This window comes from Triturus cristatus, chromosome 8 (assembly GCF_964204655.1).
Source record: "Triturus cristatus chromosome 8, aTriCri1.1, whole genome shotgun sequence".
NCBI classification, from domain to species: domain Eukaryota; kingdom Metazoa; phylum Chordata; class Amphibia; order Caudata; family Salamandridae; genus Triturus; species Triturus cristatus.
This window is the reverse complement of record NC_140591.1, coordinates 1,635,986,005-1,636,007,984: the sequence shown is the minus strand read 5'-3', so window position 1 is coordinate 1,636,007,984 and position 21,980 is coordinate 1,635,986,005. Positions and strand designations below refer to the sequence as shown.

At 46.1% G+C, this 21,980-nt stretch overlaps 1 protein-coding gene across 3 annotated transcripts in view; it reads right to left on the bottom strand.

Moving 5' to 3' along the window:
- LOC146808464 (transient receptor potential cation channel subfamily M member 2-like) overlaps positions 1-21,980 on the bottom strand; it is a 1,747,278-nt gene that overhangs the window by 424,150 nt on the left and 1,301,148 nt on the right. The window lies entirely within an intron of this gene.

Genomic DNA, 21,980 nt, shown 5'->3' with positions numbered 1-21,980 from the left:
AACCCCCCCTCCATCTCAAACAGCTCTGTTCCGAGCCTTGTGACCAGCTCTCACAACCCCCTGAAGTTTGCTCACACTCACAGTGCATGCTCCGCTTTAAACAATACACGACCCCAGAGTTTATTTTGAGCCGGTAGCTGCACGTGGGCCCCCCTGGGACTCAATTTGAATCAACAGGACTTATTTTCCATCGTTTGAGATTGACCCTGACTAAACAAGAGAGAGAAAGGCACAAAAGCGGAGAAAGAGAAAGCTGGAATAACTGTGGCACTAGGAGAAAGTGTGGATGAAAAAGAACCTGCAAAAGTGCGATAAAGGGGCAGGAAGTCCCCTTGGTGGAGCAACAAGCATTTGCAATGCAATAGGTCTCGGATTTACGCAAGCTTGAGCTCTTGGCATTGTAAATGACAATGCCTTCTATTTTTGTTTTAAATAACAAAATATACATAAAAGGTATAGTCATTTACAATGCCGCTAGCTGAAGCTTGTGTAAATGCGAGACCTATTGCATTGCAAATGCTTTTTAGAGTTATGCGTGATGCATATTTTGACTGAGTCTTCGACACCACAGAGCTGCATAATGAAAGGCCCCGGCCAGGCACAAGGGACGGAGTAGACAGCAGCGCGAGTACTGATTGCAGAGCTGAAAGTCATTGAAGACGGTCATAGACTGCCCAGGCCGAGTGGCTCTAGTGGTTGCACCATATGTTCTGTAGAAGCGCCAACATACACTGAATGAGGTGCTATAGATGATACAGGACAATACATTGATAGGTCAGCACTCGTTTAATCCGGGCCTTCGCATAGTCATGCGCCCTTTAAGAAATCCGCCCCATGACACACACACGTGTGCAGCCTTTTGTTGCTGTGATGTTTTCATTCCTCTTATTACAAGCTGTTCTTGTAGTGCTTATAGCGCTAAAATCATGTTTTGCTGCAACGATAAGAGGTAGGAGGAGCCTTCTTAACTGTTCAGTTTTATAGCTTTTATTGTAGCTCTACTAAATCCCAGTGAGTTTCAGGGCGCTTTTAAAAAATGCGAGCTTGGAACACCAGAGAATAATTGCGTACAAAGATGGCATAAGGAGAGAGTAGTGAAAATACTGTGTATTTGCATCAGTATGTAGGTACTGCACATGACACATACAACATTAGTAAATGTTTATTAGCGAGACTGCAAACCACATCGGTGTGTGAAAATACTGGCCTGTGTATCTCGTAAGTGTTCATCCGTATTTGAACAAAACTCTCTCTCGCTGTCCGAATTGCGCAGACCATCTGGGCAGTTTGTCTTCCGGTGACAGGGGTGAGTTCTGACCTTTCTTAGCACTGGCCAAGAACTCGTATCGTTCGGAACATGGCCTGTAAATGCCCATCTGTTTCACATCGAGCTTTGTACAGTGCTCAGCCTTTTACTCAGCTGTCCTGTTTTTGCAGATAAGGGACCCAAGACGCAGGCGACTTGCCCAGGATCACACTGGGCTAGCGGATAATCAATTGTTGTACATCAGATCTCCGATGCCACACTCAGCACCTGGGACTCTCGTAATACTGATACAATCTGATGCTGTCCCGTGCCGGCTTCTCTTTGCTATTATTCTGTCCCGTGCCCTAAGATGGGCAGGGGATGCGTTGTTTGCGCACAGAAGACCCGCGCCGGCTGCTCTGCGGGCTGCCTTCTGCGGATGAGAGATAAACAGAGGTGAGCTCCCCCAAGACACGGGAGCTGGTGTGAGGGGCATCTCTGCCTCCCAGAGCATCTTCAGAGCCAGGAATCCCTTATCTGCCCTGCGCACAGGCCCCCGCCGTGCCAGCGCTTGGCTGCCAGAGATGCGGGCTCACGGCTTTGACCTGTCCGTCTTTACCGAGATCAGCCAGGGGCAGCTACACGGAGCTTCTAATTAGGAGAGCCTCGAATACCACTGTGACCTTGGGCTGAGCAGTCCCCATCCCTGCGTTTTTCTACAGCGCCGCGAAGTCTGTTTGTGGAGCACTGTGATTAACAGCTGCTACACTTATGTAGCTAATTCCTGCGCATGCTTCGGTCTCTTTTTGCTGATAGCAGGTGTCAATTATTACCTGCTTGGATGGTACTCGTTTAATCGACCCTAGAAGGATGAAAGTTTGAGTGTATGCACTGGGACTCTGACCTGCGACCTTCAGTTACGCATAGATCTCCCCAAGAGATGCTTTATTTCGCTGAGGTATCTCACTGATTCCCTGCACGTGCTCTCCTTGTGCAGCTTCACTTGCACCATCGCGCCCAAGCTTCCTCTGTATGTCTTTAATCAGAGCTCATGTCTTGTGCACAAAAGCCAAATAATGCGCTTGCAAGCAAAGCGGCGCAGGAGTCCAAGGAGGTGGTGGACGCTGTAAGAGTGAGCAGAGCAGGAGTGAAGCGCGCACACCTTACCCTTGATGAGGCCCTGGCCTTGCCATCTCTCTCATCACCGCCATTTTGAAGACAGGGTTACAGTGGTATGGGAGCATGACGTGCATAGAAGGACACTTTGTTATGACTGACTTTTAGCCTCTAAGCGGCAGGAGGCCACGTGTGGATCAGTTCCACTTTACACAAATGTAACATGGCACAATACAACAAAAGACAGGAACACCACAAGCCACGCTGTGACACAATCCAACGTGTTTACTCTCCAGTCCTGCACCGTGACATCTGACCTGGGTGCGCGTGAAAGGATGCTTGTGACCAGGGGGAGCAGTGGCTTTCCTGGCTTGACCACACGCAAGTAAAGAGGAACAAGCCGAGGGCACCGGAAGACACCACCGCCTTTCTCCGAGGCGAAGCAGAAATGCCGGAGAAAGGCAGCGGCGTTTTCGGATTCGGGGGCGTGTTTTTCTTTTCTCTCCTCTTGCCATTGGCTGGAGGAGAAAATGAGAAAAGTAGCAAAAAACACGCCCACGAATCCGAAAAGGACGGGGCCTGTTCGGAGAGACGATCCTCTTCTCCAATGGCTGGCCAGCATTCAAGAGGCCAGCCAATGGAGAAGAGGAGAGAAGAGGGGCGGGTTCAAGCCCCTCTTCTCCAAAACATTAAATCTCCGGACTTCCGGTTCTGCCTTCGGCAGATCGGATGGTCCCTCGACCTAACAAGCATTTGCAATGCAATAGGTCTCGCAGTTACGAGAGTTTCAGCTATTGGCATTGAAAATAACAATGCCTTTTATTTATGTTTTTAAAAGAAAACCAAAAATAAAAAATATTATTATTTGCAATGTCAATAGCTCAAACTCGCGTAAATGCGAGACCTATTGCATTGCAAATGCTGGTTATGTTTGTTGGCATTGGTTCACTTGTTTGTTCAGGATACATACGCCCCCGCCCCTCACCACACACAAAAATTCCCTTGTGACGACTTTCTACTTTCAGTTTCTATTTTATGTTAATTGTGCTGACTTTAATTGTGCTGACCGAGGGAGGAAGAGAGAGCAGCAAAGAAAGCCCGGCACAGACACAACCAATTACCCTCTGCAAACGATTCCGTGGTCAGTCCCCTTTCATGTCGTGTCCACCCAGGGGGAGGGGAAACTGAAGCAGAGAGAGGGAATTGAAAATGAGAGGCAGCCGTAAATACGAGACGTAGGCTCCAAATAACAGCGATTATTCTTCTCCATCTGTATTTTTACTGACACAAACTATTCTATTATTGGTAAAACCATAAAAAACACTCCATCACATGGCTGACCACAAATAAAAATGTCTGGTTTTGGAAGAAGTAGAAACAACCACGATGGGCCATGTCAGACCGCACGCGCTTAGAGACCTGTTGTACGTGTTTTTGGAAGAGGGTGCGGGTTAGTAAAGCACCGTGCTTCACACGTAGCATGAAAGAACATAGGTCTCAGCAGTCACGGGGAGCTAGCTGTTATGAAAATCCGCAATCATTCAGTTGAATCTGCTATCAATCACAGGAGGAGTCGTGTCCTCCGATCATAGCTGGGTGTGAGTGTGAAAAGCATGCGAGCTAGGAGGTCGAGCACACCCTCGTTTTAGGACAGCATTGTGAGTGGATAAGTACACTTTTTTTTAGCAAACAATAGAAGGAGTGCACCCTCTGAGGTCAAATAATACCTCCGAGCTAATGAGAGGTGTACAGCCCTTGTTCCCTCCAAATTCGTACAGACCTCCTTTTTTAGGCAGGGGCAGGAGGGGAAGAGGCAGAAGAAGAGGGATGAATCAAGTCCATTGGGAAGACGAGGACCAAACAGGCCCCAACACACGGAGCAGAACTCTGGAAGCGAAAGCAGGGCCAAGCAACAGTCGAGTCTAGTAACTAACCTAGCGAGTAGCCCACTCACAACTATGTTATGTTATGTTATGTTATGTTATTTGGTATTTTTATAGCGCACAGCTGCCCCAGCAAAGGGGCGTCCTGGCGCTTTGACAGATGCTATAACATAACACACAATAAAAGGAAAGAGATTAACTAGATACCGGGAACAGGAAGGTTTTAATCGCCTGCCTGAAGGTGAGCAGATCTTCAAGAGCACAAATGTGTACAGGGAGCGAATTCCATAGGCCTGCCGCTAGCACCCTAAAGGAGCGGCCACCCATTCTGCTCAGCTTAAAGCGCGGACAGATGGCCAGATGAAGCCCCTCCGATCTCAAGGATCTCGAAGGCATATAGGGTGTAAGAAGAGGAACAAGTGCCGGCGGCGAAAAAGATTTCAGAATTTTAAAGGCCAGGCACAGCGCCTTGAACTTAATTCGCTGTCTGACCGGGAGCCAGTGCAAGGCCGTGATGGTGCCAGACACTGAACAATGTCTGGGAAGGCCCACAATGGCACGTGCCGCGGCGTTTTGTACTCTTTGGAGCCTAGAGGCCTCCGCTTGATTCACCCCTAACAGCAATGAGCTGCCGTAGTCCAGCCGAGAAAGTATGAGGCCTGGACTACAAGCTGTCTGGTAGGGGGATCAAAGTACTTTAAGACCGGCCTAGTACCACGCAGAATACCGTAACACGTAGCAGCCACCTTCTTAGTGTGATCTCTGAAGGTCAGCGCAGAATCTACCCATACTCCTAAATTTCTCAGTCCAGCGGCTGGAATAGGAGTGACACCAAGCTCCGATGGCCACCACTGATTTCCCCATAACTCCGCATGCTTACCTAGGACCAACACCTCCGTTTTGGTGGCATTCAACTGAAGGCAGTTGGTGCGAAGCCAACCGGCTACTGCCAAGAGACCCGCACGGAATCTGGGGGCCTCCACCTCAGGGTCTTCACTAAGTGTCACCGCTAGCTGTGTGTCGTCCGCATATGAGGCCATCGTGAGACCCCACTGTTTGACGACACCAGCCAACGGTTTCACATAGAGGTTGAACATTGTCGGGCTCAACGAAGATCCCTGTGGTACCCCGAGCTCCAAGGGATAGGTGGCAGATTGACCAGGTGGTATAGCCACTTTAAAGGAGCGGTCTGCCAGAAAAGACCGAAACCACTGGAGGGCGACATCCGTCACTCCCGCCTCCTGTAAGCGTTGGATAAGTATATGGTGGGACACAGTATCGAAGGCAGCGCTTAGATCTAATAATATAAGCGCTGCAGTATGACCTGAGTCAAGTACCTGGCGAAGATGTTCCGTGATGTAAAGTAATGCCGTCTCGGTACTGTGTCCTGACCGGAAGCCGTTCTGACTGGAATCCAGAATCTGGTTACGAACCAGATGCTCGGACAGAACAGAGTTGACATGGGCTTCTGTTACTTTGGCAATCCAAGGCAACAGGGAGATAGGTCGATAGTTTTCTGGCAATCGGGGGTCAGAGTTGGTTTTTTTTAATATCGGAGTGACCACTGCCTGTTTCCATGCCGCGGGTACCGTTCCACAAGACAATGACATATTGATGAGATTCAATATGGGGTCACGGCACAGCGGGGAAAGTGTGTTAATGAAGGCTGGCTTTAACGGGTCCATAGGAGAGCCTGACTTGACCTTAAGGCTGAACCTGTCAAAGGCCTCAATAGACAGTTCAGGTAAAATGGCCAAAGGCTCAAGATCTGTCGTAACAGAGGTAGAAGCCAGTCGGTCCTGGTGGAGTGTGTCGAACCCATGATAGATTTTTGCCACCTTCTCCACAAAAAAGGAGGCTAATTTATCACAGTGCGAATCTGTGCAAATCACCTCTGATGAGGATCTGTTTTTCATAAGGTGCTTCAGTACCTTGAAAATCAATTTTGAAGGATTGGGGCTGGTAGCAAATTCATGAGCATAAAATGCAGCTCTTGCTCTGCAGATAGCTCTATGATAGAGCTTCAACTCAGTGAAATACCGAGTTTTCAGCGCAGGGTCATAGGAACGTCTCCATTCCCTCTCTGTTTTACGACAGGATTTTTTCAATTCTGCGAGAGACTCATTATACCAGGGGCTCGGTGTTTTTGTCCGGCCTTTCGACCACCGCAGAGGTATAAGAGAATCCAAGGCATCTGTGATCCAAGCGCAGAACTGTTGATATCCTTGATCCACATTAGTAAAGGTTCTCAGAGGTTTTCGCTCTAATGGAAGAGAGTGTATTGAATAAAGGCCTTGGCTTTGTCCCCACTGCGAGACTGGATAAGTTCCAACTTCACTGTGAACTTGCCAGTTTTTTCCGCAAGTTGAAACTCAAAGCCTACTTTGAAAAACAGGGAGAGAGATCACTAGAACCTGATCCTAATGAAACAGGTCTACGACCCAGGTCCACATTCACTCCTCCCCCTCATACAATTCCAGTCGAAGTTTCGACTTTTGAACAGGCAGTGTTTAATGACATTGAAAACCTAGAACCCAAACAACCTTTTCAAAACATCAGCAAGGCAGAACATTCAGCACTTGAAAGCCTTAAGAATTGTAATACCATTGTCATAAAACCAGCGGACAAAGGAGGGGGGATAGTGATCCAAGATAAAGAAGCTTATTGCAATGAATGTCTAAGGCTACTGTCGGATGAAAGGAACTACCAAAAGATCATCAGTGATCCTTCCAGGACTCTCCGACAAGAGATAGCAACTCTAATTGAACAAGCAGAAACCCAGGGTGACATCTCTAAACAAGAGGCTATGTTCCTAACTGGCAGTGAAGGAAGAATTCCATATTTCTACACGTTACCCAAAATGCATAAAAACAAGCTCCCACCCCCTGGCAGACCCATTGTCTCGGGCATAGGCTCTCTGCTTGAGCCCCTATCCCAGTTTTGTGATGTTTTTCTGAAACCTATTGTTCAAGACACATCGACATATCTTCAAGACACTAAGAGTCTACTTCGACTTCTGGAAGAAATTAGAGTCAACGACACCACAATTCTAGTAAGCTTTGACATCGAGAGCTTATACACAAGTATTCCTCAGGATGATACCATTGAAGTGCTCAGGAATACCCTTGACACTACGAATTGGACACACCGAACACCTAAGAACTTCATTTTGGAATGTGCAAGTCTGGCACTAAAGAAAAACTTTTTCGAATTTGAAGGTACCCTCTATTTGCAGATAGGGGGTACTTCTATGGGAAGTACCTTTGCGCCGAGCGTGGCGGGTCTCTACGTGTTCAATTTCGAGAGAAAATTCATACTCACTGAGCAAAATCCTTTCCTCAAATACATCTCTTTTTGGAAACGTTATATTGACGACGTCCTTGCAATCTGGCAAGGACCAGAAAACATCTTAGTGGAGTTCTGTCAGTGGATCAACACCTGTGACCAGAATCTGAGATTCACTCACACCAAAGATAGAAACACCATGGTCTTTCTGGATGTTGAGATCACAAAAGAAAACGATCGCCTAGAGACAGTAACCCACTATAAACCCACAGCAAAAAACAATCTTTTGAGATTTGAAAGTTTTCATCCCAGGCCTCTGAGGGAGAATCTCCCGTATGGCCAGTATCTAAGACTACGACGAAATTGCAGTAAAATCAATGATTTTAAGAAGCAAGCCCTTGACCTGACCATGAAACTTAAATCAAAAGGCTATCCTGAGAGGATCCTCGACAAATGCCAGAAAAGGGCACGCAACCAACCAAGAGCAGCACTTTTGGACAACAGACCTCCAAAAGAAGGTACTACACCACTAACTTGTGTAACCACATACAATAGTGTATCGAACCTAGTGACAAAATCCGTCAATAAACACTGGAAAATCCTCAATACTGGGATCTTCAATTGGGAAAAACCATTGTTTTCTTACAAGAAAGCCAGGAGTCTAAAAGACACTCTAGTGAATACACGCCCAAGAATGACAGATCAATCCAAACAACCCACTGTTCTGAATGCATGGGGTCTACCCGATGTCACTGGACACTACAAATGTGGCAATTGCAGTGTCTGTCATCTTACTGAGAACACTAAAACTCTGGATTTAGAAACAGGCAAAATATGGACCCTGAGAACCCACACGAACTGCAATAGTACCAATGTAGTTTATATAATCATGTGCCCGTGCAAACTTCAATACGTGGGCATGACAACCAGAAAAATAAAACAAAGGATCTGCGAGCACCGCAGTACAATCAGATGCAAGAAATCGATGACCAAACTAACGGAACACTTCCTAGTAAAAGGTCATACAACCAACGATCTAAAATGGACTGTCATCGAACAAATTACAACAGGAGAAAAATTGCAAGAAAAACTTTTTGAAAAAGAACAACGTTGGGTGTACAGACTTTCCACTCATAAGAAAGGGCTGAACGACAATATCCCATGGAACTCAGTTTTTTCCAAGAGGATGACTATCCTTCTGGCACAGATCTAACACCCATTCTGTCTGAAAATCAGTTCTGCCTCCTCTAAAAAATACTGGATTTACTGACATAAGTATGATAGATATGGCCGTTTGTTTGTCTGTGTGGGTTATATCAGGTCAAGTATGCCTGGCAGTTACACTTATTTTTCTGACCTTAGCCTGGAACTTCCCTGTCCCTCGTGAGAGGACCACCTTCTATTCGTTCCCCAACTCTCAATGCATTGTCCTTTGGGATCTTTTCCTTAATTAGGGACTTGATGATGATACATAGCCTCTTCTGAGGCTTGCCGCTTTATACGTGTACACCTTTTCCTTTCGTCAAGTCTATTTCACCTAACTCCTCCGTTGAGCCTATCACGCTCTTCCTTCAAATTTTGTTTCTGACCCACCTTCCGTTGTCTCTTAGGCCTTCAACCATTGGGCTTTACTTTAAAACCCACATTGCTATTGGCTGAATTTCATCCAATCACATGCAACCAGGAAGTATTTACTCTTCCCCTCGGTTCCTCTCCGCATCCCGGGCAACTCTCGGGACGCGGTGGCGGGACACGGTTGTAGGCTAAATTGCTGATCTACCTATTCACCAAGTAAGTAGACAACTCTTTCTCGTGGGTGGGCACCACGCACTCTTCTGGATTGCTCATTCAGCCCACTTACGTTTTACCTTTTCCCGGCAGATTTAAGGTGAATCTTTTGTTCGTGCTCTCGGCATCCTCGAGGCACTTTCTCCCCGCATTGCCAGTAAGATCAGCCCTGACATTACCTTTCCACTTTTCCCGCCCTCTGCACGGTTGTTTCAGGAGTGTTGTTATGTAGAGTATGCTAGATAGTTGTAGCTTTTGAACCACAAGTCGGTATAAATGAAGTACTGGCATGGTGTGTTTTCACTTGTGACGATTGGCATTTGTGATTGTCACTTGATCACTCGTCGCTAGTTACGTGCACCCCGCAAATTACCATGTGAGTGCACCATATTACCAGTACGATCAATGGTGGATACATGGAGTGATAACACGAACGATAGATGTTGGTCACCTGACCAGTCACCGCCATTCACGTGCACCTCGGTAATTTACCGTGCGAGTGCACTATCTCACCTGTTGGACCAACAGTGTATGATTGGAGTAATTTGTAGCGCGCTTTTGATGGATGCAAGCTGTATTCCACAAATAGAGCACATACATACCGTTTCACCCTATTTTGGATGATTGTTTAGCCGGTTAACTCACAACCACGGCATAGCATCACTTTTTGGTGATTGAGAGGAACCTGAATTTATAATGCTTTACAGAAAATACATGCTGTGTATATATCTTTTCTGTTTTCCTCCACAGGCACATTCCCACTGGAATTTCAGTAGGAATTTTGTAATCCTAACCAAGGGCAGGGTACACCTTAGCGTGTGTATACCACCCTGGTTAGCACCATCACCATCGGTCCTGAAGAAAACCTGGAGATTTTTTCCACCAAGGTTGAAACATGTAGACCAACTATATATATATTTTTTTCCCTCACTTAACACTTTATTGTTAGATACCACGGGTCAATCTAACCCTATATGGCATCCCCATTTTTTCTTTTAACATTGATCAGTTGCTCTATGATTAAATAACTTTTTTACAGAGAGTTAAAAAACTTGACCAATTTTTAAAACCACTTCCAGCACTTGCACCACCAAAAAAAACACCAGCTCCACTGTAGTCAGGTGTCGCAGCACACCCAGATGGCACTCGGCCTCTGGGTGGGACCCCGATGATGAAGCATGTCACCAACTAGGTTGGTGAGTGAGGGGTCTTCAACTAAATAAAGGATTGTCCCTTTCAGTACACCTCTCATTAGCTCGGAGGTATTATTTGACCTCAGAGGGTGCACTCCTTCTATTGTTTGCTAAACATTTGTTCAAGGGGAATAGGAGTACCCCCTATACAAAAAAACCCTTTCTCTCCCATTGTTTTTTTATATTATGGATAAGTACACTGGCAAGATCAGGACCACACACGGGCAGAATTCTCCAGGTTCACTCGAAGGTTAGAGTTTTCTCGGAACAAGGCCACGTGAACAGACTACTTAGACGCGTATTGTCCCTTTCACAATGTCAGCTTTATCTCAAATTAATGTACCCGACGCCTAACAAAAGATGACAATAACTCTGTGCCTCTAAATGAGTGGCGACAGGAGCTAAAAAGCAACGGGCATGTCTTCACATGCATTATAGCTCCTCTTTGTCGAAGCACCATTCCAGTAGTTTTCTTTAATTACATATTTGTTTCTTGCAATCGTTTACTTAGCATGTCCAGCCTCGGGGGCAATCAGAAGGCTGGACTGGACACTCAAGATTAGGCTCGGTGCGAAGGCGTAGGCAATCAATTCAAACAGGGGTGTCGATTGGCTACGAGTGTATGCTTTTTTGTAATAATAGAAGAAAGACAAAAAAAATCATTCAAAAATGGAAGCAAAAGGACGGAGTGCCAGAAAAACAAGCCCAGTGGAGCGTGGCACGCGCGCTTGGTGGGGGCGGGGGAGCGCATTCCAGGGGGGGGGGGAGCAGACCCTTTGAAGTGCTCCCAAAAGCGGAGTGCATGGCGGCAAGATGCGCGTGATTGTGCGCGTGCTAGCCATGCAATCCGCTTTTCGGAGCACTTGGAAAAGCCCTTTTACAATAGTTCTCGCTTTGCGATCGCTTACACGCTAGCAAGGCGAGACCTAAAATGGGATGAAGTGGAAAGAAGACTGGACATCCTTGGGATTCAAGGATCAGCGCTGGTGGCGGCTTCAAAGAACAAGCATTTGCAATGCAACAGGTCTCGCTTTGGGACCTTATAAGTGTTTAGCTGTGCACCATTATTATCTATTTTATTCTATTACCTATTAAAGATATTTAAGTTTGTGGTAAATTATCACGACAGAGCACTTACACACCACCGCTCTCACAACCCTTAGACTATTAGTGGATTTAAGTGTTGGAAAACTGTTGAAGTGCTGACTTCACTGTAACGTTAGTTCATTAGCCAATATATGTCAGTATATTCGAAGTCATTCAGTGGTGGCTTTGAGCTTGCCTGTTAATAAGGAAGCTTGCAAGTTATCAGCAGTCTAACCAATTGATTCTATCCTGCTTGTTGATTCCAATATGCACGCTTGTTTGAAAAACTGTTAGGGGTTGGCCGAAACCTAGCGTTCCAGAAGCAAAGTAAATTGTGTTTTTAAATTAGCAGTTAATTATTTTTGGGGCTCGTTGTTCGAGCGTAGAAAGAAAGGCAGGTTGTGATTCACAAATTAATGTATTGGCATGTTTGAGCAGATATATTTTTTGTTACACTTGAATTGCCAGGCATGACTCGGAAACTGGGGTTTAATCATACTTTGCAGAGACGAGCCCAAAGGAAGCATTTTCTCGGAGTAGGACCCTGTTTATATGTTTTAGCATCCGTTTTGCCAGAAAACGGGCACGGTTGCTGCTTTTGTTTCGAGCCACAATAAAGCAACTGAAAAATTACAAGAAGGCAACAATAAAAAATTTAAAACACAGAAAGGCTGTAAATGTAACATGTGTTAGCCCTAAGTTACAGGGGGGCAAAGGAATCTGTATATCTGCTGGCACGCGGGCAACTCTGAACAATAATGAAAGCACAGAAAATAAAACAGGTGTTTTGGAAAAAAGAATACAAAAACAGCAATAATCTAAAGCATAAAAATAATTAAACTATTAATATTTAAATGTTGCTTGTGGAGAAACGTGGCCATCTCCTTTATTATTCTGTATGAGGAATTCAGAGTATCCATGACCGCAGGAGTGCACGGTGAGTGGAGGGGTTATTGAGATTGGTACAGATGTGGAGAGATAAAGTGAGAACCGTAAATGCCAAGAGGTTGGAGACTACAATCCCCAAGATCCAGCAGACTCGAGAAGGCTCTAATTTGCATATTTAGGGTATTTATAAAGGAGAATCATGCACTCTGCTGTCAATAGCAGAGGATGATAAAGAGAGGACTCATCACAGAGACCCAGATAACACTGCACTCCAATATATCACCGATGCAGTCCCCTCCATGAAGGATTTCAGACAGAGTTTGAATGTAGAATACCAGAGGAAACACTTCCTTTGATTTCACAAGACCCAAGAAGTTAGGATTGTTTATCCACTGGGGCACCTGCTCTGTTTATATTTGGAAGTGAAGTTTAATTTCTGTGAAATGCACACCAGGGCCTGTATGGAACCTCATTTTTTCCAAGAAGAGTCCACAGTTTTACCCAAAACGTCAACCTAAATTAGTAAGTGCTAACCCCATTGTGTAACCATCTTGTGCATATTCTGCAATACAGCTCCATAAAGGACCCTAATGTAATGTTTCCATTGACCTTGTGTAACATGTAATTTTAGCAATTTAATTGTTCAACTAGTGTCTTCATCCACAAATCTGTGATAGCGTGAATCCTCCTCAAGAGAAGTCGACGAGACTATAAAGAGGGGAAACTCCACCAAACCACCCAAGCCCATCCCCCAGGGCTTGGCCACAACTTCCTGGGTGCCCTAGAACCCACCCAGGGCAAGCAGTTTGCTTTAAAACCATGGGGGGCCTCAAGGTCCCTGCGGTCACAGTCAGCTCCCCTCCTCCTGCGGGAGTCGACACTGCTAATGCACACAGGGAGCTGCTGGAGCTGCACCTCCCTATGTGCAAGAGCAATAGTTTCATCTCTTTCCCTGCCCCCATGTCGAAGGGCAGGGAAGAGATGAAACATTAGTTTCCAGTAAGCAGAAGCAACTTCACAGGTCCTGCTTGCTGGAAACTGAGTGTTTGCTTGGCAAAAGCAAACAGCTATGTCCCGGGGGTGTACACCCCAGGACATAGCAGGAGCCGGCTGTGGGGAGTGGTGGTCCACAGGGCCAATAATGGCTCCAGGAGCAGGGCCCCGTGGCTCTGCTCCCACTTTTTGAACTTATTTGCCCCAGAGAGATGGTGTCCCCCAGGGCCCGGGAGGTTAGCGCAACCCCACTACTTTCTATTTAGCCCCAGGGAGGTGGTGGCCCCCCACGGCTCGGGTGGGTCTGCGCGGCCCAACTTCTATTTTTATTATTATAGCCCCGGTGAGGCAGTGGTCCCTGGGACCTTTGGGGGTCCGCGAGTCCCCCTCATTATTATTTACATAAGCCCCAGGGAGTTGGTGGTCCCCAGGGCCTAAATATGCCTTTCGAGGGGGGCCCTGTGCAACCCCCTCCAAAATTTGTATGAAACTCTGCATGCCCCTGGAACCAGGCCCTCCGGGTGCTTAATTAAATACAAGCACAGGAGATCAGACTTGTGTTTTTTTTCTTATTATTCAACGCGATTATTATGGATTTTTGTGAAAATCACTGAATTAAAAAAAATGCTCTTGCCTTTGCGTGGTCCCAGGGGGACCCCAAGACCAAGGACTGGGGGTCAGGGTATTCCTATCCTGACCCTTTTTTTCACGTTTTGTGTGGGACTCGTCCCAAGACGGATGCCAACAATTTCTGATTGAAGTGTTGTCAGCCAATCAGAACTCTGTAGTTCCCTGCACAAGCTCGTTATTATTTGTGAAGACTTCTCAATCATAACTATAAACATTTGGATTTTCTTTCATATCTCACAAACTACTGAACAGATTTACATCAAATAACACAAAGCACAATCTGTGGACAAAAAGCTAGCTTTCCGACGGATTTGGTGTAATTCCGTTCAGCGGTTTGGGCTACAGGCATGTCTAAAGAGTCTCAGGGAATTAACTTGGGAAACACTTTATCTCGGCCCCTGCTTGACGGATCACTCCAATATATACTTATGTACAAACACACATATATATATATATATATATACACACACACACATATATACATATATTCACAAAAAAACAATCATTACAGGGAGGATATAGTTAGCCTCACATTTTACATGCACAAAACCATAGAAATTTAGCAGTTATAGTTACAGTTATCTCAAGTAACTATAACTCGTACCCCAAGGTAACTATTATTCTCCCCCTGCCATGCACAGTTTCCTCATCAATAAGTTTACAGCAAATGTTGCTGAGATATTATCAATGATGTCACATAAGATGTTATGAGTGTTGTAATATGTGTGGTAATTAGCGGTGTATAGCGAGGGTGCTGGAACCTGAGAATGAGGTCCCTGTGGCCATTATCTTCTCAGGGAGATGGGCCAAATGACCCCTTCCCTTTGCAAATCTTGGCAGGCCCCGGGAATGGGGGCCAAAATCAGCTTTGGGAAAGGGGCCACACAAACAAGCCTTCCTCCCCAATGTGATTTTCAATGACCCACAGGTTGTGGCTCACCCCAGAGTCATTTTAAATAAGAAATGGATGTTATCTACCATTTTTCTTGTTTTGCAGCAATCCTGCAGGAGTACTGCGGATCATGACAAAAATAAACCTCAAAAACATTTTTTCATTAATTTTTGCCGAAGGGGTCTCCTAACCTGCTTCCTTAAATTAAGAAACAAAACTTTTTCAGGACAGGTGACTAAGTACCTCAGTCCTGCAGTGGCTGCCACAACATTTTTGTTCATGTAGTGATCAGCTAATCAGAGTGCTCAAACCCACAAGACTCTCACTCCAAGTAAGTGAGGTGGCCCAAGGAAATCTAGCCCCCTAGGCCAATCAGAATGATCTATTTTTGTAGTTTGCGCTCGCAGGACTCTTGCGCGAGTTCTGCGCACCCAAGCATCTAACTTTGCAAATATGTTTTAATATTTATTCCTCAAAAACTACTTAATTGCTTTACACTAAATCGTAAAAAACAGGCTTTCTGCACCAAGATCTAGCTTCCTGCCAAATTTTGTGACATAACCTGCGTATTATTGAAGGAGAAACCCCAATTTAAACTTAGTCAAGTCATGTTGATAAGATTACAACTCGGCTATTAAGAGGAGGAAACTCAAGTTAAGGCAAGAAGCTTGGGAAGATCTGGTGGACTCTTGTAATTCCACATCCTGCTCCAAATTTTGGGAAATAATAAACCAACTCATCTTAGCACCATTCTTGAGGAGAGCCATTTCTCAGTTTTTGAATCCAGAGTCCTGGCTCAAGTACTACGCAGCCATTTATGATGCCCCTGTTCTCAATGGCCCCATGGATGTGCAGTTGGACAAGCCTTTGTCTTCTTCCACAGTCCCTCAGTTGTCATTTAGGGGCCGATTTCAATCTCGTTAGGAAGGCCTCCAGATGGGTTCTGGAGCGAGCAAATCTGATTTGGAGCCTATGTTTCTGACCGAATCTTCCCCCGTTCTGAACAACCAAGTACGATGCGAAGATCTCGTCCGCGTCGACCGAATCATTTCCGAACCCAATCCTGTCGGTCCAACTCATTTGCAGGCGAATCATGGCGCACAATGGAGCCGGCTTCCGAACGAGTACGATGCACGATTCGGACAGCTGTATCGACTCGGTCTCAGCGAAACAAAATCGCTGTGGGAATCGGACTTTGAGGGGCTTTAGCGGGCCCCCCCTTTACCTGGGACCCTCCGAATCGGTCCCGTGAGGGTAACCATGGGTGCCCCCTTTCCATGCATGCACAGTGCCTGCCATAGAGTGTACGCTTTTCCCCACCCACCTCTTTTTGCTATGGGACCCTGTGTATGCATTTAGTATACAGGCTCCCATAGAGTTCATTGAGAGTCCGAGCGAACCAAGTCCGTCACCATACGGGTGCATCGGAATCGGTTGCTCCCACTCATGGAGCTCAATTTGCTAGGAAAGCTCTCTGTATCCGAGTCATACGGAGGGCTTTCCTAGTGGGATTTTACTCAACCTATTATCTAGGAAGAGGTCAGGGGTGCCATTATCAATTTTCAAAAGAAAAAAAGCCCATGGCCCAGCACTGCTTGACGTACTTAAATCGAGCGTTGACCTATGGGTCATCCTTTTAACTCTATATATTAATACAGCCATCAGGTACAGACTTCTGCCCTTGTTATCAAATTACATCATTATCCCATTTTTGAAAAAGGTTAATAATGATGACCTCTGCTATCGGCCCAGCTCTGTGATTGATTCTATGGTCATTCCTATATTGCAGATTAACTGCAGGGCAATGACCATCAGCTTCTGTCCGATGTACAACATGGTCTTCAGCCAAGCAACGAAAAATGGATCAAGGTCTGAACCTTTATTTACTGATAACTAGGTATAATAAGGCAAAAGAGGGCTCCCTCCATCTGACGTCCATGGATTTAAGTTCAGCTTTCAACAAGGTTAGTAGGACTAAGCTCTGGAACATAATGCTGGGCATGGGTTTTGATAAAACTGTAGTTGCATTTTTAAATGATCTACAATCTGACCTTACAGTTACTGTCCGTTATGGGCCCACAGGGGAGTGTAGAACTAAACTTGCCCTGAATAGAGGGGTCACACAAAGTTGCATACGGGTACCTTTTTTATTTATCTTAGACATAAATAATTTGTATAAGGTCCTTTGTGAGGAAGTGCAAGATCTACCTGTGGTATACAGGCAGCCTATACCCGTTTTACTTTATGCTGATGACCCTATCCTGATTTCTAGAACTGCTCTAGGCCTACAGGGACTCTTAAACAATTGTGTTAATTTCATGGACAGCCTTGATCTCACCACAAATCATACCAAGTCAAACATTATTAGAAATGGGGTTTCTAGTTGGCAGGGGTAGGCGCCCAGCCCAAGTGGGCATTACCACTCTAGCCAGAGTAAGTGAAATACACAGTTAAAGATAACCTGTGCTCAACCTACAGTAGCTTGGCACAAAGCAGTCGAGCTTATCTAAAGAGGCAATGTGCACAGTATTTGTGCAACACACACACACAATCACACAATGAAAAGACCACAAAAAGAATCCCACAGGTTTAGATAAATAAACAATATTTTATAAATAAATCAAAAACAAAACACCACAAATTCAATAGGAAGAAGTCGAATTATGAATTTTTAAAGAATAAAAAGAGTTCTAGCGCTTACAAGCAATAAGCTTCAATCGGGGTTATCTGTTCGCGCTGGTCCAGGGTAAAATCAACAGTTCAGACTCACTGCAATTGAGTGCAGGCTGGGGACAAGAGCCACGCAGACCCAGTAAACCAAGTACCTTGATCCTGGCACAACAGCGAGATGCGGAGTGTAGACGAGCGATGTGTCAAGAGGATGTTTCGATCTCTCCAAGTTGCTGTGACAATGATGCGCGGCTCTGATCTTCAGGCTCTTATGGTGAAGAGTTGATTCGAGAACGGTGTGTTGGTTCTACTCCAGTAGCAGGGTCGATGCACAAATTCTACTCCAAGCAGACTGGAGATGCTCCAATTTCTTGGTTAAAGAATTTGGGTACATTTCCAGTAAACCAGGGACAAGAGCAGGGGTACAGACTTTGATATCCCTGAGTCTCAAGCAATAGGTGGCAAAATAACAAGCCATTGGAGATAATTTTAGTTGCGAGGCAGAGTCCAGCTCTCACTCAGCAGGGTCATAGAACACCAGGCAGCAGGGCAGCACAACAGAAAAGCAGTCCAGTAGAGTGACAGTACTTGATGCAACACAGCAATACTTCTTACAGAGTCCAGTTGTAGGTCCAGAAGTGTCTGATTTGGTGATGTCAGAGACCCAGCTCTTATAACCACATGTGCCTTTTGAAGTGGGGGTGACTTCAAAGAAGGATCTTTGAAGTGCCCAAGTATCCTTTCTTCCTCACCAATGGCCCCGGGCTAACAGTATGGCATAATCAGCCCTTTATGTGGAGACAGGGACTGCCTATTTACGTGTAAATGTCATCCCCACCCATCCTCTCCTGCCCAGGAATAGCAGTCAAAATGCAGATGAATGATCAGACAGACCTAACCCTCATGTGTTTGTGGCTGTCTGAAGGGAATGCACAAAGGGTAGCTATCACACACCCCAGACATGTATTGGAGACAGGTTGCAGGCACACAGAGCTGTAAGAGCAAAGAAGTGCCCACTTTCTGAAAGTGGCATTTCTGAAATAGTAATGTTAAATCTCACATTACCAGTAAAGATGATTTATCATTGCCATTCCAAAGATATGACACATGACAGAACAACTCCTTTCTAATCAGAAATTGCAACTTAAAAGGGTATTAAGGAATTCCTAATGTTAACCTATGAGAGGAGTAGGCCTCACAGTAGTGAAAAATGAATTTGGTGATTTCACTACCAGGACATGTGAAACCTAAAAATACATGTTCTTCCTTATTGCTTACACAGACCATGTCCAATGGGCTACCTAGGTCCTACATGAAGGGTAACCTATGTGTACTAAAAGGGGAATTTAAGGCTTGGCCAGGGGTTTTAAATGCCAAATGGAGGTGGCAGTAAAACTGGACACACAGGCTCTGTAGTGGCAGGCCTGAGACATGTTTCAAGGGCTACTTAGCGCCTAGCACAATTAGTGCTGCAGGCCCACTAGTAACATTAAACGTACAGGCCCACGGCACATATAGTGCACTTACTTAGGGACTTATAAGTAAATTAAATATGCCAATTGTGGATAAGCCAATGTTACCACATTTTAAGGCGAGAGTACATGCAATTTTAGCACTGGTTAGCAGTGGTAAAGTATCCAGACTCCTAAAGCCAACAAAAATAAGGTCAGAAAAAGAGGAAGAGAACAGCAAAATGTTTGTAAGTGAGCCTGCACAAAAGGCGAGGTGCAGCCAACATCACAGTATTTGGTCCTAAAAACACTAGAAGCAGATCCCATTATATTGAAGGCAATAAGCTCAGCAAGGTAAAGAGATTCCCTTACTTCAAGGTTCTCTTTGCCTCCTCCCTTTGTTGGTCCCCTATGACCAGCATCGCAAGACATGTTTTTCAAAAAGTCTTGCTTTGGTTTTTATTTTGTTTCTGAAATAGGGTGCCAATGTGTGCCAGCTGTGCTAAAAATCTATCAAGCTAAATGTTTAACTATTGTGTCTTATAGCAGTGAGGTTTGCGGGTATTGCAAAATAATCGCAATTAAAAAATAGAGAACAGGTTTCTTAAGCGTTTGTTTTCATTGCCTTGCACTGGTCAGTGTGATCGCTCTCCCTCCCCTCGCGCAGCTCCACCACTGAGTACTACCCTTGAACCCTGAGCTCACTGTTGCAGGGTATTCAAGGCCCTCCTCCACCCACAGGCCCCTGCCTGCGCCTCATCCCTGGTGGTCCAGTGGGAGAGCACTTTGCTCTTCTGATGTTCTGCCTCTCTTGCCTCTTTCCTCTTTATCATCCTTCTATTTTAATCTTCCTTCTCTTTCTGTTACCTTGTTTTTGTTTCTTTTTTTCCTAAGCAGTTTTTCCCATGCTTTTCCCCTGCTGACCCCATGGCCCCTTCTCCCTCCAGTGTGTCCTTCACATCTCCCAGCTGACCATCCCTTCCCCAATCGCTAATTAATGGCGGCTGCCGTGCAGCCCCTGGCATGCCAAATGCAAGCTTGTCTGTGCCCCTCCCCGCCCTGACTAGTGCCAGGGACCGTGGTCCCGACCTGCCTCAGCTATGACTCCAGCACCCACCATGCTTTCAACCCCGGACGCAGCAACAACTGCCAGTTTCAAATGCTGAGCAAAACCCAAGGGCCGCTCTCCTGTCTACACTGCCACTAAACCTTAACCCACCTCTGTACCCCAGCAGCAGGCCCCAGCCTTCCGGCATTCACTATTCACAAACCTCATCTGCATCCTCCTCAACGTGCATCCATACACAAGCACGCAATAGAAATTTGGGAACTCCTCAATACCTACACGCCCGATGGCGCCTTCCTCACAGAAACCTGGACCAACGCCAACTCTGAGCCCGACCATCGTCACCGCCATTCAAAAATGAATACAACATCCTGCACAAGGACTGCCCCATCCGCCCAGCAGGAGGTATTGCCATCATTCACAAAAGCACCCTCTGCATGAAGACCACCGGCCCGGACAACACAACGACCCTCATGGAGCACCACCACTTCCAGATCCAGACCAACCCTCAAATGACTATGCGGAAGCCTCATCTACAAGCCACCCAGCCCCCACACTCCTTTCACCAACACCGACCTCATCGCACCCAATGCCCTAGCCTCCATCCTACTCGGAGACCTAAACTTCCACCAGGACAACCATGACGACTAACGCAGCCTCCCTCCTAGAGAACCTCGCCAACATATGACTGAAGCAACTAGTCACCGCCCCAACGCACACAGCGGGACATAAGCCCCACCCCATCTTGGCAAAAAGAAACAGCATCTCCTAAAGCCACACCATGGACATCCTCTGGACAGATCCCCACTGCATCCACTTCTCCTTCAAAAAACCCACCATACACAAGCATGCCCACCACCTCCCTCATAGAAGCTGGAACAACGTCACTGAAGACCAGCTTACCTCCTCTCTCATCAGCACCCCACCACCGACTACGTCAGACGCAGCACGCAACCTCCACAGCCGGATCACGAACTGCGCCGACACACTCTCCCCCCCTCAAGAAAGTCACAGGAAAACATAACAAGAAAGCAAGCTCGTTCACCCCTGCACTCCAACAATCCAAACGCTCCTGCCAATGACTCGAAAAGACATGGAGGAACAACAAAACCTCGGAAAATGTGCGCTGCCTACAGTGCAGCCACCACCACACAACACCAACCCATCAAATCCACAAAGAAGAAATCCCTCCAAGACAGGATCCTCACCAACGCTCATAATACCAAAGAACTCTTCTCCATCATCAAGGAATTTTCCAAACTCTGCAGCAATAGACTTCCCACCCTCCCAAAACCCCTGCAACAGACTCCGCAGCTTTTTCCAACTCAAGAATAAGATGTTCTAAGACAACTTCGATAACCAAGACCTCCGGGCCGCTCCAGCTCTCCCTCCTAGCAACGCCGCCCAACATACCCTGCTCAATTGGACCCCACTCATGACAGAAGACACCTTAAAGACCATGAAGAGCATCCACTCCAGAACACTTTCAAACCCCTGCCCAACCCACATATTCCACAGAGCCACCACGGCCATCGCACCCGAACTACGTCAGACTATCAACTACTCCCTCGAGATGGCCACATTCCCCGATGACTGGAAACAGGCTGAAGGGAACCCCCTCCTGAAGAAACCCTTGACAGAACTAGACAGACCTCAAGCCAATCTCCCTGCTTCCAATCGCAGACAAAGTCATCAAAAATGCTATCAACACCCAGCTAGCAAACTTCATCGAAGCTAACAATGTCCTGGACATCTCCCAATCCGGATTCCGCAGCAACCACAGCACCAAAACC